At 42.8% G+C, this 18,360-nt stretch overlaps 1 long non-coding RNA gene across 1 annotated transcript; it reads left to right on the top strand.

The window, feature by feature from the left end:
* Window positions 1-12,552: 12,552 nt before the first annotated feature.
* Window positions 12,553-15,477, top strand: LOC130151441 (uncharacterized). The gene is made up of 2 exons (XR_008822572.1): window positions 12,553-13,280; window positions 14,274-15,477. It is a non-coding gene; the product is annotated as an uncharacterized LOC130151441 (long non-coding RNA).
* The last annotated feature ends 2,883 nt before the right edge of the window (window positions 15,478-18,360 follow it).

Here is an 18,360-nt window from a genome sequence, read left to right on the forward strand (position 1 = left end):
TTTTTTTCTTTGCATCTTCCTCACATCCATAATGAGAACTGAAATTCACCTTAGCAGAGCTTTCAGGGCTCGTATGGATACGGAGAATAAGCATTCAAGCAGAAGTCTCATTCTACTTGTTTATGTTCCTGTGATTTCAGTTATGAAAAGAAACGCTTCCCACCTTCTGACACAGGGGCTCTGCATTTTGATCACTGGCCTAGGACTCTGTAAATATCAGTTCATCTCTCATCTGCTCTTCTTATAGGTGTGTAAACTTACCCTTTTAAATACACGTATGCAAACATTTATACTTTTAAATTATGTACATAGAAGTGTGAGTGATTCCTGCAGAGAGGGAACACTTAAGTAAACTAACAAAATTTCTTTGATGGACAATAATGGGGGTACACAAAAATAAAAGGGGTTTTCATTGGCAAAACAAGCCCACACACAGGTGGAATGTAGTAGACCTCATGCAGATGATGGAGTGCTGCAGATCATCTCAAATGTGTAGTAACATGCAATAAAGCTTTAATGGAGTCTCAGGTTCCTCTACACACTGAGCAAGTTTCTCATCTATTAGGGATGTTAATATAAGCCAGACCCCTGATGCAGCACAACTAGAACTTGGGCTGTGACCTGTGGTCTTGCAGGATACTGGAAAGCCATAGTTCAGTAGAAAGAAGGTTGATAAGAAAGCTTGTTTTTATCATTAGATCTACTGCTAGCAAACATACTAATACAGGAAAGCACTAAACAGAGTGGGACTTGGTCAGAAGTAAATATTTACTTTCTGTATCCTGCCCTGTTATTCCCACAGTACATTCAGAGATCTATATTTTGATTTTTGTCCCTAGTGCAGGAAGAGCAGTGTTCCTGAGCTGAGGGAACAAAGGGCAAACATTGCTCATATTTCAAATTTCCATCAGGTCTGCGATTTTCAAGTATTCCCAAGGAGGAGAGTTCCACAGTCTTCTTAGTTTTGTTGATGCTCTTTCATTTTCAAATACGTTGTTAATTTTTTTTAATTGTAAAAATGACATTCAACGGTTATGCTTCCAAAAAGTCTTGAATTGTTTGGGAGGGGGAGGGCATACTTGGGCTTTTGTGATGGTACAGACAGTGTCCATTAAGAATCTGGTGAGATTATACAGCTTAGAAAATTAATATTACTTTTAAGTATCTAAAAGAATACACAGTTGCTGAGGGTTTGAAACTGTTCTGTCCTAATATCACAGCATTCCTGCAGTGAAAGTTGATCCAGTTTATGGTCCAGATAAAAGCTAAAAGTGCTGAATATGGGTTTTACAAACAAGGTAAGAAGGACTCCATGGCAATTTGAGCGATAGAGAAAACGTTTTGTGGATAGAATCCTGACTCACCGACAGTTCATATTTTCTCTCAGGAAAATTCCACAAACATCTCACAAATACTCCCTAAAATCACATGCTATTTTAAATTGAATACATTAATAAAATAAAAAACCACTGTATTTCTGTAATACGTAGGAATTCCAGTCATGAATGATAAGCCAGTTGTATTAGATGTTACTCTAACTACAGAGCAAAATGACAACATTCTTGGTCACAAAGATTTCACAATCTAATTACTAGGAATAAGAGAGGTGGATGCAGAGAGAGAGATGGTATTTATGAAGGAGTGGCTACAATGCTGAGTATGAATCCCAGAATGTCTCCAGCTAGATTCTGGTCATGTTTGGTGCCTATCATGACAGTTTTGGAGAGTGACTGGAAGAAGCATAACATTTAACACAGCCTACTGCACATGTTTGTAAAGGACTACTCTGACTTCAAGACTAGTGAGGAAGAAAGCATTTTGAAGCATGAGTTGAAACTTAAGTAGGCAAAGCAGTATGGAAGCATTGGCTGAGCAAAGACAGGAACCAGCTTCTTTGAAAACCAGGAGAGAGAACAAAGGGCTTCTCAGACCACTGAAATTGAAATTTCATTAATAAAGCTATGAGATGAAGAAAATCCGGGTAAGTTTCAATTGTCCAAAACCACTGAGCTATTTTAGAGATAACTTAGGGGGAAAATCACCCAGTTTTACACACTGCATGGATATGAAGACCCTGAGGAGACCAAAGGCAACATCTGAATGAAGAGATGATTAGAAGTCAGGATAGCTTGCACAAAACATAGAGGTGTGTTTCATATATGCTTGGAGACAAAGGATGTCATCAATGAGGTGGATAGGTCAACTGGCCAAGATATTAGTTTGGATAGAAAACAGATCAGGAATTAAGAGGAAAATGTTCTATTCCATCCACGCACATTCAATCAGCATTAATTTGGTTGCTTATTTAAGCTAGTCACAAAGCTGCATACCTATAACTTCTACATACACTCAAAGGTATAGAGACGAAGCTACTGTGTCCATCAGGTCTCTTCCCACTGAGCTATGATCCTGATGTATCCAACAGTCACCCCTGCCTAACTATCAGTGCACTGGGAACCAGACTTTGAAGGGAAAGGGCAGAAACTGGGAGAGAAGCTTGGCAAGAGTGTGCAGGAAATACCCACCATTAATTGATTCTGGTTTAGAAACCTACAAGGCAGGCTTGAACTGACTCAAGAGACTTCAGCAGCTTGTGGTTTAGGTCAGGATGGGCTAAATGCATGCACTAATTATTATGCAATAATTGGATATGTGCAAAGGAGTGTGGATATCCAATACCTCTGTGAAAGAGTGATAAATAATGCAAAGAATGCTACAAAGTTACAGATGAGTGGTTACCTCTACTTCCCCTTTGCTGACAGGATCAGCAGCTGTCAGTAGTCAGGACAAGTAGTGTTAAGTGTGGTGGTTCCAGCTATGCAAGCTTGGTCCCAGATGTTCCTGAAGGTCCTCCACGGTCAGGTGTCCCTGAAGGTAGGGCTGTGTTAGTGCCCTTCAGGCTGAGGTAGATGAGTTTTAAGAGGTGGAGAGCACCATCCAGGTTGGCTGTTCTTTACCGGCTGGTGACCTGCTCTAAAGTATTCCTTGATGACGGGTGTAGCGAGCTGCTGGGCAAGTATTCTTCTATTAGGTTAGCTCTGCTACTTCTACCAATTATGTTATTATGTTTTCTTCATAACACTTGCCTGATCCTGCTTTACCTAACAAAAGTTACATCCCTAGCAACTACATAACATAATGAAGGTCAAGCTGTGGGCCTCTGACACCAGTGTGACTACTTGAGTGACATCAGCTCAGCAGGCCAAGACAAGGTAGGGGCAGCTGAAGATTGCAAGGCACTTTGCCTATGCCTTCCAAGACAGAACCTGCTGTTCTGGACTAAATAATCCTCATCCACCTTCTGTCCCCCTGTTTGCTTTGTAACAGGAGTCACACCAACACCCTCTTCTTTTCAGCAGAGAAAAATTATAGGCTACAGCAAAGCCATGAGCAGGGTTTTTTCTAGACAGAATTGAGTTGATAGAGGAAGACAGTTATAAGGTGGGAAGGAGATAGTTGTGGGCTTTGGAAACAAGCTGAAAACTCCAAGAAAACGAGGAGCCACCCCTGGGGAGAAAGAGACACCCCCCTCCTCCTCGACAGGTCTGCCACAGACCCACAACAACCTGCAGGCTTCTCCCAGATTGCCTCCCCATCCCTACATGCATCTCCCAGGTGTCTCACAAATACCCTCCGAGATTTCTCTCCCCACTCCCAGGAACCCGCTCTGCTGCCACAAAAGCTGAAAAATAGTAAATACTGCCAAGGAGCTTTAAGCTGCAAATTCCTAACAGCACTCCAGCCTGGAGGCTTGCCCCAGGCAAGTAGGTCTGAACAGCTTTAACTCAAGCTAACTCCCAAACAAGAAACACTATTGTTTGACAGCTATAGGTGTCTGAACCACAGAACCAATTGTACTGTGACTCTCCTTTACCAAGTTTCCTCCCCTCCTGCCAGCCATGTACCAGATTATGAGGGACCACAGGCATCAGCATCTGCAGATCCCAGCAGCTGAACTGACTTTACTTCTTGTCTCCATGTTGCTGTACAGCTTGCACAGCCAAAACCAGCATTCTTGTATTCTAGGATACTACAGATAAAACAGTAAGGTAAGCAGGTCTGCCATGCTAAGCAAACAGCATCCCACAGGTCCTAGCATCCCTAGGTAGGGTCTTAAACTATACCATAATCATATACCTCTGTTCCATGCTTGTTTACTTCTGCTTCCTTCTGTTACCCTCTGCTCTTCTTCTCCCCTATGAATTATCTTGCATCTTCCAGCTGTTGCTGTGTCCATTCCAGTACTGTATGCCATACCATTCAGACTCCCTTCCCCAGAGTCCTTCAAATCATCTCAAAATTGCCATGAAACAGCACCACATAATCATAACAAGCAAGAAGTAAAAGTTAAGATGATACAAAGTGTTCCACACTGGACTGTTGGCAGTCACACAAAGCCAGAGACTCTGCCACAGCTCAGTCTCTTAAGCATTTGAATTCTGCCTGATCAACAGCATGTGACACGCATTTATATACGATACTGCAGCTAGTATGGAGTATCTCACAAGATTTTCCAGCAGCATGCTTCTCCACATACCCAACCAGCTTGTTTTGCTGCACATATTATTTCCACCCACACCTACAACATGGTTATCTCTCTCCAACATCTTATCATAGCTGATTTACTGGTAAATTACATATACCTAAATTAATTTAAAGAGTAACAGGCACCCTCAGCTCTCTGCAGCAGATCACAACTTCTTGGCTGTCATTTTTTTTTTGAGGACGCCATACAGTTTCACCCCTTTTTCTGAGAAGCAGATGACTTGCCACCAGACACACTTTCTGCTTAACAGTCCTTGGTTTGGTTTTTTTTCTCCTGCAGCCTACACTGTCACATTCTTTAATGACATCTTTATAAACACTGTGCACTTTGGTGCTGTATATTACCTATCAGATATTGAATTCAAAGTACAAAAGCAGGATACCAAAGCACTTGTGACACCAGTGTGCCCATAAATACCTGTTTTCTCTGTTTTCCTTTTTTGATACAGGTATTTGGATAGCTTAGAAATTAAAATTATATTCTGCCCTAAGTGATCACTCTCATCAGACAGCATGAAAAGGTACTTCTTATCCTTTCTATTACTTCATGCTTTGCTGTCTCATGAGCACATGTCCTTTAACTATTATAAATCCTGGTATGTGTATTCATTATGGACTAGGGATTTTTTCTGCAAATGAGTTATGATTCCCTTGGAAAAATAAGACCAGAAGAAAAAACCAATCAGACACATGGACACAGCTCTTAAACAGATAAGTAATGCTGGATTCATTCCATGGGCTTTTGCTCTGTGTTAGGACAGGTTAACCCAGTAGCTGCTTGGCATTCTGTACTGCTCAGGACAAGAAGCTGTGAGTGCTCCTTCTTGCAGGTGTTGCTTCCTGAATGGTTGATGATTCCATTTCAGCCTATAAATTTGATATGTGCTTCTGCATGCTGAATTGTATAAATTGAAAAGCACTGCATGACTTACAACTTCTAACAGAGTAATTATTCACAGGATGCAAAAGAAGTTGAGGTAGAAAGTATATGTACAGAGCGAAGATGTAAATTTTTTATCTCAGAAATTAAAGACCTAAGGAAATAGCACTAGTCATTTTCCTCTTTCTATTTACTCAGGAGTCAGACAATTTCAGTTCTTGTGTTAAAATTATCCCTTTCCTTACTCCAACCAGGAATTCCACAGAAACCAGGGGAATATAGCATTTAAAGTGGTTATAGAAAGGAAAATAGTCCCCTGCAAACATGGCAGAGAATATAAATCAACTCTGAAAATCATGGAAGAGTCTGTGTCATGATTTCACTCATGCCACTAAAGTGAGATCTCTCAACAAGAAAGTGGGAGTTGTCTGAGGGCACTGAAAGTCTGGTTTCATCAGGAAGTCCTCTAATGGCTGACCATTAGGCAAGAGGTGGACAAAACAATCTCTGCTGGTTTGCATTCTTGACTGGAAGTAGCTGTTCTGAGCTCAGTAAGCTCCATGTATGCTAAAGATGTAGCTGTCTTCAGGAAGCCACTCCACATAGGATTAAAACAGTGTCACAAATACGGTAGGTGTCTGCATATGCTCAGATGATGAAGAGGTGATGAGTAGTTTTCATGGATTTGCTTTTTTGGAACATGGTGCTTAAACCCTACCTAGATTATACTCTAGTACCAATATATACATGTGCATACCTATAGGATCTAGGCTTTATTGCAGGTATTTTAGGCGAGAATTTATACTAAACGTCACACTCATATTTATTGTAATAGTAATCTCCGAACTTAGATTTTATGCTAGCTATTGAATAAGCCGTTCTTCAGGATTGTGGGGAGAAGGAAGACAACACTGAAATGTGAAGGAAGACAACACTGAAATGTGAGAGCTAACTTTTAAAAACAAAAATAATCCACATACTGGGAAACTCAGCTGACAACCTTTCCCCTTCATTATATGGCGTTGTAAAAGGACATTCCTCTTAAGTTCCCTGCCCTTCATGGAAAATTATGCTGATATCAATATTACCTACTGACACGCTATCACATCACACTATACTTTGTCCCATATCCAAAAGTAGTTGCCCAAACAGGCCAATATTTAACAAGCAGACTTTGCTAGATATATATACATAGATAAGTTCAATGAAAGAATAAAATTTTATACTGCCTTAGGAACACTGTACCTAGGAAATACTATATAAAATTCCTCCTTGTGCCATTTTGAAAACATTTTTATAGCCTTATTTGGCGTCTCCTGCCTTTTGACACGTGGTCCCAAGGTGCTAACAACAACAACAAAAAAAACCCAAAAACCAAAACCAACCAAAACCACCAACCAAACCAACCAACAAAACACTAGTCATACAGCTTTACCGCAACAGGAAAGCTACGGTTCAACACTATTTTAGAAATATTGATCAATAACATTAAAAAAATCCTCTAAATCTTAGTGATGGTAAATACCCTCTCCAGTCTTCATAGACAAGATTGGTCTGGTCTGTTCCGCTCCCTGCAATTCAGCACACAAGAGCTCAATATACTCCAATGGCAAATGAGCGGCATAGACGTTAAAAATGTTTCTGTGTGTTACTTTCATTGGTATCAGTCACAGTAATCTTTTGGAGATGGAAGAGCTTTTGCAAGCCTCAACAGGGCTGCAAGAAAACACGCACTTCCACAGTTTGATTGCCAGAGTGGAGAATTAGCTTTATTCAAGCTCTTGAACTTTTCCCTGCAATCCTCACTGGCCTCTGGCCTTTAACAGACCACTGAGTACCACTGCAACCATCCCAGATGGTCACCAGCATCCTACATGTCTGTCTCAGGCAAGCTGGAAGAGATTTTTCTAAAGGTTTCACAAGATGCTTTTGCAAGCGCTAACCAGGCAACACTGGAAGAAGCTGATGTAGGCAAAATACACAACTGAGCCCCAGTCCATGCAGAGACAGCATGCCTTCTGTGTAACATAGCTTAGAAAACAAACTGGGTTGGCTACCTAAGCAATGGCTGTGAAACTAAGCGGAGGAATGCTTAGAGATCTAGGCTACTGGTGCTACACCAGAGGATAAAACTTGGAAGTTAGCTTATACTCTAAGAGAACTTTTGTGTGTTGTAGGCATGTTTGGTTAATCAACATTTGTCTGCACTCTCTAACCTAGGGCAATTTCTTCAGGCTGAGGAGCCCACATCTGCATTTTTTGGCATACTAAAGGCTCCAAAGCTAAAGACTGTCAGGAGGGCTGTTGGGTCCAACACACATGAAAATTGACGCATTTTATTCCTCTACAAATGGCACTGCCAATTGCAGTGCAAAAAATACGAAACCATCTTAGAATTCAAAGTTTGTCTCAAAGACAGGACAAAACAACTTTCTAGGAAAACAGATATGACAGTTACCATTCTGTGTTTCTTTCCAAGGCCTGCTGGTGTAGTCTACTAACAGCACTGAGATGGACAGAATTGCCTGCAGCAGAGCCAGGGACATGCGTCTGACACAACCTGCTGCTCAAAGAGCCTCAGGAACCAAGACTTGATCATAAAAATGAATTAAAAGGTGATCTTATCCTCATTCCATAAAAAGAATCATTTGTAACTCCATTTCTGTGAGGAAAAGATTAAATCTGAACAGCTTTTTGTGCCAAATTCTTCATTTTAAACACAATTAGTGTCCACTGGTACCTAAGACTAATTAATGCAACAGCAGCTGCAGTGATGATTTTTTTTTTCTGCCTGAGAAACATTTATAATGAAATGTGGAATAAGGCTATGTCAAAGGTAAAATAAACAAGCCATCATAGGCAGTGCCAGCCAAGAAAACAAGATCCAGCATTGCAATCCTATGTACTGTTGAACCACTCGCTGTTTCTCACATTTTCAGCTTGTGCAGATTTTTTTCTTTATAAATTCAAATGTCTGCTGGGACTGCGAGTAAAAGAAAAGTTGTGGTTAAGCCCTTCTTCTGTCCAACTCCATTCCTTGAATAATCAGACATAAAAGAAATAAACTATGAAGTCTCTCTCCTAGCAGTCAAAAGTGCCACAAAATAAATTGCAGTTAATGTGTAGCAACAGAAATGTCCATTTCTTCCAGGCAGATGAAATATAAAATACGCAGCAATGCTTAGAGCACTTGCTAATTATTTAAGAGGAATGTTCTGTGCAAAACTGCTTCCCTAATCCTGACCAGAACATTTAAAATGGATTTTTAATCAATGCTATTTTAAAGCAGAGGACAGCAACTGACTTCACCTTACAGACTGAATTCAGCTGAATCCTACACAGTATTATAGACCCTTCTGCAAAATGCGTTCTTAGTGGGAAAACAAATACAGTATCATGTATCACTAGTCTGAAGCAGGAATGATTTCTAAAGACTGGCCAGGAAGAAGCAGTGTCAAGACTGGAAGGGCATTTCCAGTTCTGCCTTGTCTGAACTTCAGTTACTCATGTGCCTCCTAGTTTCTCTGTGCCTCAGTTTACTCAGCCTTAGCAGCAACCTTTGTATACCCTGTGAAACTCCGGAGCCGAGGTGCTGCAACACACCATAATCTCCAGTGAGTGTCATTTACAGTAGCATTTTATTGTTCATCATTCAGCATCCTCCTTCCTTAAGCATCCTAAAATTTGGGGTTTGTTGGGCTTTGGTTTTTTTCTTTTTCAATGGAACTGCACACAGTTCATCAGCCAGCTGTCCCTACATCCCTTTTGAGCCAATGTCACCACTTCAGCACCATCCATCCATCTTCCCCTGCAGTGTGTGCTCCTTTCCCAGAGGCTGCAAATTTCACCTACCATTAATTTTGTTCACTCACCATGGTTGTTTAGGACAGAAAAAGGACTATGAGGAAATGTTGACATCACTACTTGCCTTTTTTCTCTCCAGACCTTTCTTAAACAGATACGTACGACTGAAAGTAAGGAGGGGTGTGGGATTATAGTCTCCTAGGGTCACATTCAGAGCACTAGAAAAAATTACTGATGATAAAAAATTGAACAGATTTTGGTTAGAGGTTTGAATGAGTTTGGTTAGCCCCCCAAAACAGAGAAGACTGAATGTACATATGCTAGCAGTTTTCAAAATACATAAACTCCATGGTAAAAAGGAAGTGAACAACCTGTTTTCTACATGGATAGAGCAAGTCATGGGGTTAAACTGCACCTAAGGAGTTTCTAATTGGAGGCAACAGAAAACTGTCCTAATCTAAGGAAAGTGGGACACTGGAAGAGATGCCTGGGGAGGTTATAAAGTTCCATCCCAGAAGACTTTTGCATAATTTGGATATTTACCAGGAAAAAGATGGGGAGATTGGATCCTGCTTTATGGTAGTAAAATGACAGGATGGACCAGATGAACTCTACATTCCTTTCTGCCCCAGTAACTTTATGCCATTGCTACGAAGTACAGAAAGACCCATTCATCTTCCCCTCTTCCACCCACTTGTATTAGCATGACCACCATCCGCACCAAACTTAAGGCTTATGCTACTCCAGCCTAAGGACTATGTCCATTCAGTAGGTGCTGCCCCCAAAATACCCAAGTTCATTTTACAAAGCCAACCACAATCCATCTTGCAGAGGAAGTTGAATGCCTCCCCCTTATTTTTTTCACCCAAAAATGCAATGGCCCACATTAGCAAAAAATTTCTTCTCAAATCTGATTTTAAGATTAGTTCCAAGCATGTACGCAAGATGCATGAGTCAGGAACAGGACCACCACGAACACCTTTGCCTAGCTTTTCATCGCTTGCTAATGCTGATCTGGTACTTCAGAGGAAGGTGATACTTCCCCAGGTCACCCTAGAAGTAACACAGCCAGGGACCACAGGGAGAAAGTTCAGTCAAAACAACAAAAAATATTATTTCCTGAGCCTTGCAGGGAACTCACAGAAAATCTGGAATGTGGCATTAATGGACAAATACGATACATAAACAACACACTGACTATAGTGAGTTAATCTTTATGCCAAGCAGTTTTCCAAGCAGGGAAAAGCAAGGAAATGCCAACAGGACTGAAAAGACACACAGAGCCAGTTCACAAAAGGTGCTCTCATGTTTTCTCTCTGACTATCAGTGAAAGAAAGTCCTTAAAAGAAAATGAGATTCACCTCAAGAACCCCAAATTATGACAAGCCTTCCCATCCCCTTGCAGAAGCCACCTCCATGGTCAGCCTTTCCCTGCGGTCTCCTGTATCTGTTGCCATAACCTGCCACAGAGAAGAAACAATTCAGTAACAGCTCCTTCACAGGTAACAGTAAGGGCTTTTCACCCTTCCTTGGGGATATCAACTCCCTACTCCAGCTTTAATTGCCAAGTCCCAGGTCAAACGTGCCCTCTCGCACTAATCATGACTATAAATTTAGGAAGCTCCACCATGAAATAGCATAGGCTGTTTGCTCCCACTGTCCTGCCTGGGAGGCTGTTGAGACCTTCAGTCTCCTGGTTGTCAGCAACCTCCTTCCTCCTGGTTTCCAGTCTCAATTTCCTCATGATAGACCTTCTCTGGCACTAATAACATTCAGCTCAGTAATGCCCTGTGCATTCAGCTTACCACACCCCAGCACTGCTTTTAGGGAATGACTTCCATAGGTCATCACACCTTGTGTCCTTCTGCAGTCACGTAGCTGAACACACATCATTACGCAAACAAAATGCCTGTAGTTACAGGCCAAAATGACAGGTCACAGTGCACTTCCATCTGCAAACTAAGAAAAGCTTGCAGTCTGTTACCTGATGTTTAGGTGCACTCCCATCACACGAGTGACATGCCACTGCATGATGGGAGATGCCTGCATTTTGGTCACATCCTGCATAAGTTTGGGTCACACAAGAGGGAAAGAGCTGTGCAGCCATCAGGGTATTGGGCATCAGGCTGCAGGTAGGATGATTAAATCCCTCAGGTCAAACAAGTCTACTTTAATTCAGTTTTCAGCCTTTATTAGGCTAAACAAGCTGAGCTCCAGGACAGGTCTCCAGCATGTTGAAATGCAGAACAAATTACAAAACATTTTCTGCTGAGACAGACCAGTGTATTTGCATCTTGGTTTTGCTTATCTTCTGTTGTAACCTAACATTTCAACTCCACCTGTGATTTCTGTTGTCTTTCCAGGACAGCACACCTGTGGCCAGAATCACGTGTCAAGTTTTAGCACCTGAAAGTCCTCCCTGGGGCCCACAGTCAGAAATGCAAGAAGAAAGTTGGCATGGCGGTGGCTCAGTCTACTACTGGTATGCTTCGTTACCCAAACGTGCACCTTTAAACCAGCCTCAGCAGCTGGGGATATCCCACCTGCGGCAATTCCTCAGGATCAAAACCAGGAACCCTGAAACGCCGAGGGGGGAGCCGCGCCCCCCTGACGGAACGCGACGCACCCGCCTTTGCGGTACCGCCGAGGCCGTGGCGAGGCACCGGACACGAATCAGAGCAGCCTAGAGAGGTAATGTGAGGTAACCTCTCCCCTGAACAGTTGCAAAAGTGTTCTTAATGCGGGCAGCAGCCCTTTCGCCTTCACTTTAAGGGATGGCTTAGCATGAAACTCGCACAACTAGCGAGGCGCCCCGAGTGCGCTCAGCCTCGGCGTGCGCCATGCCAACACCCCGAGATTAACCCGTGTTTTCCACGATCGCCACTAGCACAAGCGTACTGCCCCCCCGGTTAGCGGGGAAGGGATGGGCTGGCGGATCGCGTAACGCGGGGACGTTCGGGCAGGAGGCCCAGGTACGCCGGCCCATTCCCGCGCACCTCACCGGCAGCGGCCGCCCTGCGCCTAACACGGCCTGACAGGCGGGACCGGGACTGGGGCTGCGGCTGCCGCCCCCCCTCCGCGCCCACCGCCACCCTCCCCCGCGCCGCCCCCGCCAACCGCCACCCCCGCTGACATCACCGAGCTGGATTTAAATAGCTCCACAGCCCCCTGCCTCCCGGATACAGCGCGTCCTATTGGCGGCGCCGCCAGCCTATGGCATCGCCGCGCCGCGCCCCTCCGCCAATGGCAGGGCCGCTGCCGCCGCGCGCCTCCCCTGTCGCTAAGGGAGGGAAATACAGCGCGGTGCGGTGGGCTGTCAGGTGCGCGGGGCTCCCGCCACGCCGCCGGCCGGGGCCGGGGCTCGGGCTCAGCCGTAGGCCGGGTGCGTGGGTGGGTGGGTTTTTCTTTCCTTAGCCCCCCCCCTCCCCCCCCCTTCGGTGTTTTTTTACCCCTGCTAGGCGAGCTGCTGTAGTCAGCCGGGTAACGCGGCGGTGCTGGTGCGGGGAGGCAAGGGAGCGTGGAAAGTGGCGGGTTTCGCCTTTGTTTTAAGGGCTCCGGCGGCGGCGTCCCTGGGGCGGTGAAATGCAGGACGAGTGCCGGGCGGAGAGCAGCTCCGCCGCCCCGCTGCCTCGGCGAGAGCGTAGAGAAAGGGATGTCCGCGGTGCCTCGGGGCTGGCCGAGCTGCAGGGGCTCTGCGGCCGGAGACGGTGGATTCGAGGGAAGAGGACGGGATGCGCAGTAACGGGCGCCCGGCAGCGGCGTTAGGGGAGGGGGGGCAGGAGACGGAGCGCGCCCCGGGAGCCCGCGGACGCTGGCGCCGCGCGGGGAGGCGCCCCGCCGAGCTGCAATGGACGCTGCCCGCCGCTGGCCGCAGAGCGGAGCCGCCCCGCCGCCGAGGGAGAGCCGCTCGCCAGGAGCCGGCCTGCAGCGCGCCCCTCGCCCGGCGCCCAGGAGGGACGGGGGTCTCCTCTTCGGCAACGCTCCGGTGAACGTAGGCTCTGCAGCCGGCCGCCCAGATAGGTTGCATGGCAGCCACGGCTCGAGCGAATAGGTAAACGCCAGTGTGTAGATGTGCTGTTTGGAGGGAGAAAAAAAAATAAATAAAAATTACGAGGATGCGGATATTGGGCCTGGCGCCGCACGGGGAGCGGTAACAGCCCCTTCTCCTCGGCCTGGCGAGGCGCGGGCTGCGCGGCCGGGCCCGGCTTGCGGCGCTGGGCACCCGCCGGGCTCACCTGGGCCGCCCCGGCGCTCCTGGCAGCGGCGGAGTGGGCGACACGGAAACCAGTGACGTGCCAAACTCTTGAAACGTGGCTCCTTTCACTTGCTACCAAGCTTAGAAGCTGGAAAGGAGGATCTATAAATCTGCTCTGCCAGCAAGCTGTAAGAGCATTGCGTAAAACCTTTCTAGCTGGTTACCGCTTCACGCCCTCCAAATGTTTCTGGCTTGTTTCTCTCCCTTACCCACGTTAATACGTTGCCTGAATATCCTGAAGATGTCGGGGTGTGTACTCAAAAGGCAAATGTGTGTGTTAAGAACTGTAGGCAAAACAGAACAGGGTTGAGATGCTTCTGGGATTTAAGCTCAGGCTCTGCCTGTTTTAAAGCAAGCCGATGAACTTTCTGCTTTGCTGCTTCCCCTCATCCCCATTCATCCTCGAATTAAGAACAGAACTTAAGTCAGTTCTGCTGCAAAGAATTTTTTTTTAAAAGCTAAAATAAAGCCTATGCAATGTGAATATTATTGTAGGAGAAGCTGCAAATACTTACTATAGAGGGCCCGGTAAAAATCAAAATAAACAGCATAGTTTATCGTTCCCTGAAACAACACCACTGAGTTAGCAGAAATCTGAGGTGCCTGCCTGTGTATGTCTTTATGATGTGATTAAGTTTGTGTCCTGGTTTCTTTACATTTGGGAGAGGGGAGCCTGTAATAATAAATCTGCTCCACCTGTGCTTCTGTTTCCTCCTCCTGCTTACCTGTTACCCCTCTCAGTGAAGGAGGAGGACCATGAAGGACTTGTTTCCCCTTCTGTTGTTGCAGAACTCCTTGGATGAATTGGAAGTAAGCACCGGGAGTGTTTGGTGATGTCCGTGGGAGGAAGGCACGAGCCACCAAGGCCCCTTTCCCTCCATCTTGAGCCTTCCATGGTGATCTGCAGCAGCACAGGGAAGTGAAGCACTGAGGGACTGCAGTCAGTGTTTAAACCTGACTTCAGCGTAAATAACTGCAAGCTTCAGATCAGTGGAGGACCAGGGGTAGAATAGCAGAAGTAGTTAAGGTGCCTCTTTTAAAAGTTCTCTTTTGTGTATCTAAAGATTAAGGAGCTATTTAGAAAAGATGACTCTCCACGTGTGTTTATGTTTACTGTCCTAACAGAAGATGATGGTCAGCATTATCTTACACACCAGAAACATCGTCTTGGGTGAATCTGCATCACCCTATTGATTTCAGGGGAGCTATATCAATTTAAGTTAGTTAAACTAACCCAGCTAAGTTTTAAATAATTGGAATATTCTCCCTCTCTTTCAGTCAGATTTGCCCTTCATGTTACTTGTGTTTCATAATCCTCCTAGCTCTCCATTTCATCATTACAAGACCAGCATCTCTGTTAAAAAAAAAAGGGGGGGGGGGGGAGAAAAAGATCCCTTTTAAAATAGTCTTTTCGCAATCTGATCTTTATTTTCATGTTTAAATAAATTTAGGGCACAAGCTCATCCTGTTTTTTTTTTTTTAATAGGCCAATATAGTTTCATTTACTTACACTAGTATTTTTTAGAGCCAGAAGCTGTCTGGAAGAGAATGTGTTCACTGCACCAGAACCCTTTAGGGTTTTGATAAAAGACATGATATCATGAGTAACATCTCCACTTCTATTATTCTTCTTATATAGTAGCGATAAGATTGAATCACCATTTTTAGCTATTCTTCAGCAGAACTTGTAATCTATCAATGTGTCAGCTCAACAGCAGTTTTCTCTTCACACTAATGTGAACCAGAAGGTCCAGCTATCACTGATTTTGACAATTTTATTTTATCTGAGATTGTATGTATTGCAGAAGTTTGAAGACAATGAATTATAGATTCTATTATATTTTCATAAAGATGTACAAAACATAAAATATGTCATCTAAAACATTTCAAAGTCATTTGTACCGGATAACATTCCTAAGTTAGGTGTTTCATAACCCTTAAGCTATAAGCACTATTAAGTATTTGTGTGATAAATAACAAGTATAAGATCAAATGTGGGTCCTGTATTTTTCTGTATGCCTCAGATTGCCCTTTGTGTTGTTACATAATGCATCATAAAGAAATACGTGCCTTCATTCTCTTTAAATCACTCCAGCATGGATAGTACTAAGCCTTCCTTCAAGTCCTCGTTATGCAAGTCCTTGCTGCTGTTAATAGCTGTCAGCTCTGCGTGGTTACTTAAAAAACAAGGTAACCACAGACTTTTTGTGAAGCTCCTTGCATTTCTGGAATTTACAATGAGTCAGTTCCAGGTGCGTTGTTCCGTTTCCCAACTATAAATCATTATGCACAAAAATTTTTTTCCCCATTAGAAGAAAGTCCCATTCATTCCAGTATATCACAAGGTAGTCTCTTTTTTTGTTTAGTTGCATCTATAAGCATATTATATTACGTGTATCTGAATGTGCTTCTCCAGTGTCGAAACAGTGGAATAGACCAGAATGCAGTAACATTTTGAATGGCTGTTGGAAAATGCAGGCATATAACTAAATACTGAAAAAATACGTAGCATAGTAAAAAAATCTACGATCAATCTAGCAAAGCTGTTAGATAACAAAAAATCTATATAGGCATTAAGCACTATTATTTAAGGTAAAATCTATGTTGTACAGTATAAGTAGCATTCAAGTGGAATTGATGAGACATCTATATAGAACAGAAATGATCGTTTTTTAAAGCTATGATGTTGGGATGTTCTGTATTTCTTTACTTGGGAAGTGGAATTTTCCTTGTATTTTTGTAAAGGCATAAAATTAACAACATGCACTTCAGAGAATTAGGTGCACTGCCTGATTTGTGGGATTTTGCCTCTTATGAAACATAGAGACCATTGGTGGAAAAAAAAATCAGGAGAAACCTGTCCAGGTTTTCCAGTATCACAGAGATCTTTTCATGTACCTTGTCCTTTTAACAGGGCCTCAGTTTTAAAGATACTGAAATAGATACTGAAAGATACTGACTATGTCAATATTCATAATACTGACTATATAAGGAAAAACTTTGCTCTCGATTTATACTTGTAGAAGTATGCAAGTAGTAACTCACTGATGTGTCAGCAGGAAAGGAGGGTTTTGTTTCATATTGTATTAATAGACATACTTAACAATCCTCTCTTGCAGTTTTAAATATTTTTACCTTTTTATTGCTCTTGTAGATTTGGAGTACTAGCTTATTTGGGGTTTTCTTCCTTTTTCCTACTTGTAATTATTTTAAAAGTTTCAACTATATTCTGTTCAGGTTTTGGTACGACACATGGAATTTTTTTTTTTATCCCTTTTGCAAGCAGTAGGTTGGTGGAAGGAGGTCCGCACTATAAAATAGTGTACCTGCTAAATTGTACTCCAGTGGGAGATTAAATAAGGAGCAGAATGGCTGCGACAAGTCATTTGTCACAGATGTTCATGCAGTTCTGATGTTTTGTTTTAAGCTGGATTCATCAAACACGATAAGGAGTAATTTCTGTCTGATATGAGGCTTCCATGCAAGGAGCGTAAGTGGGTTAAGTTTGAACTGTGGTTTGAAAATACAGGGAAATGTTACTGGACAGTTGACAGCCTGATTCGGTAGCCAAAGTGGATGCAAGGATGTAAATTGGAGAATGCTATTTTTGCAGTGTCTAAAATATGTCAGTTCAGAAGTAAGAAGGAAAATGAGTCACAAATACATTACTATGGAGCAGAGTTACTTTAGCTGCAAGATGCTTTTGTCTATGAAGCATGAAGACTTACCATAAGCATTGGAATTACATAGATTTTAAAGGGTACTGATGCTATCGGAGAGCAGGCATGAAATGTTGATGTGATAACCTGTGATATTTAAGTGACACTTACTGACTGCTTTTACAGTATCACCTAAGTTTATAACATAAGTTTAGTAATAAAACTTACTGAAAATGCATGAGATAAGCACTAGTGTAATATTTACTTCATTTTTTTTCAGATAGACTGATTATTTAATGAAGTAGAATACTAATGAGAAGGCCCAGGACTAAGATTACTGAAAAGGGGGATTTTAAAAAAAATGAATGTCAGACCCATTCTTAGTTTGTATTGGTTGCTGTCTGTTTTAAAATACATACATATTACATATAAATAATTCTCTCTTTTTGTAAATTCCTTTCTGTCTCTCTTCCTTGAGAAATACTATGACCCTGCCCTAAAAGGGAGAAATATAATGACTACAATTAGCTTCTGTTTACTGTAGCAAAATTACTTTTTTCCCAAACTGATATGTATGCGGTAATTTTCTAGACTTCCAGCTCTTTTTTAGATACAGTATTTCTGAGAAAAATAGTGATGTCCATTTCAAGGCAGCTTACTGTAATATAGCAGCTGTAATCGATTGTTTTTCTCTTCGGTAGTCAGATACACAGAACTATCAGCCGGTTCGTTTAAGTACCTGAAAGCTGAAGCGGAAGAAAATCTTTGATACAACGTTTGGCTTTTCAGTCTGTACTTCCTTTTGAGTTTTCTAAGTAAATGCTACATAGACTGATTATCAGAAAAATTGAGGTTTACGTAATCAAGCCATACATTTTTCTACTGCCTCCCTTCTACCACTTAGCTTTCATTTTACTCTGAAAAATGAAAAATTTTGAATAGAGAATTACTATGACATACTGATTCTATACATTTTTTCATGAGACTGCATAGCTAAGCTATTTGTATGTATTTAGTAAAAGAAAGCAGCAAGCAAAATACTAAAACCTTGAGATGGCTAAACTTTAAAATTAAAGTGATCATTAAATACAGCATTGTCTAATATAACAAACCTAGCTCTGTAGCATTGAGTCTTTTTTTCTTTGCGTAGGGAGTGAGGGTACTTCTATGTATTCCTTATTCAGAATAAGAAAATTGAGAACGTTGTACCCCATTTT

The sequence above is a fragment of the Falco biarmicus genome, chromosome 6 (assembly GCF_023638135.1).
Source record: "Falco biarmicus isolate bFalBia1 chromosome 6, bFalBia1.pri, whole genome shotgun sequence".
Taxonomy (NCBI): Eukaryota; Metazoa; Chordata; class Aves; order Falconiformes; family Falconidae; genus Falco; species Falco biarmicus.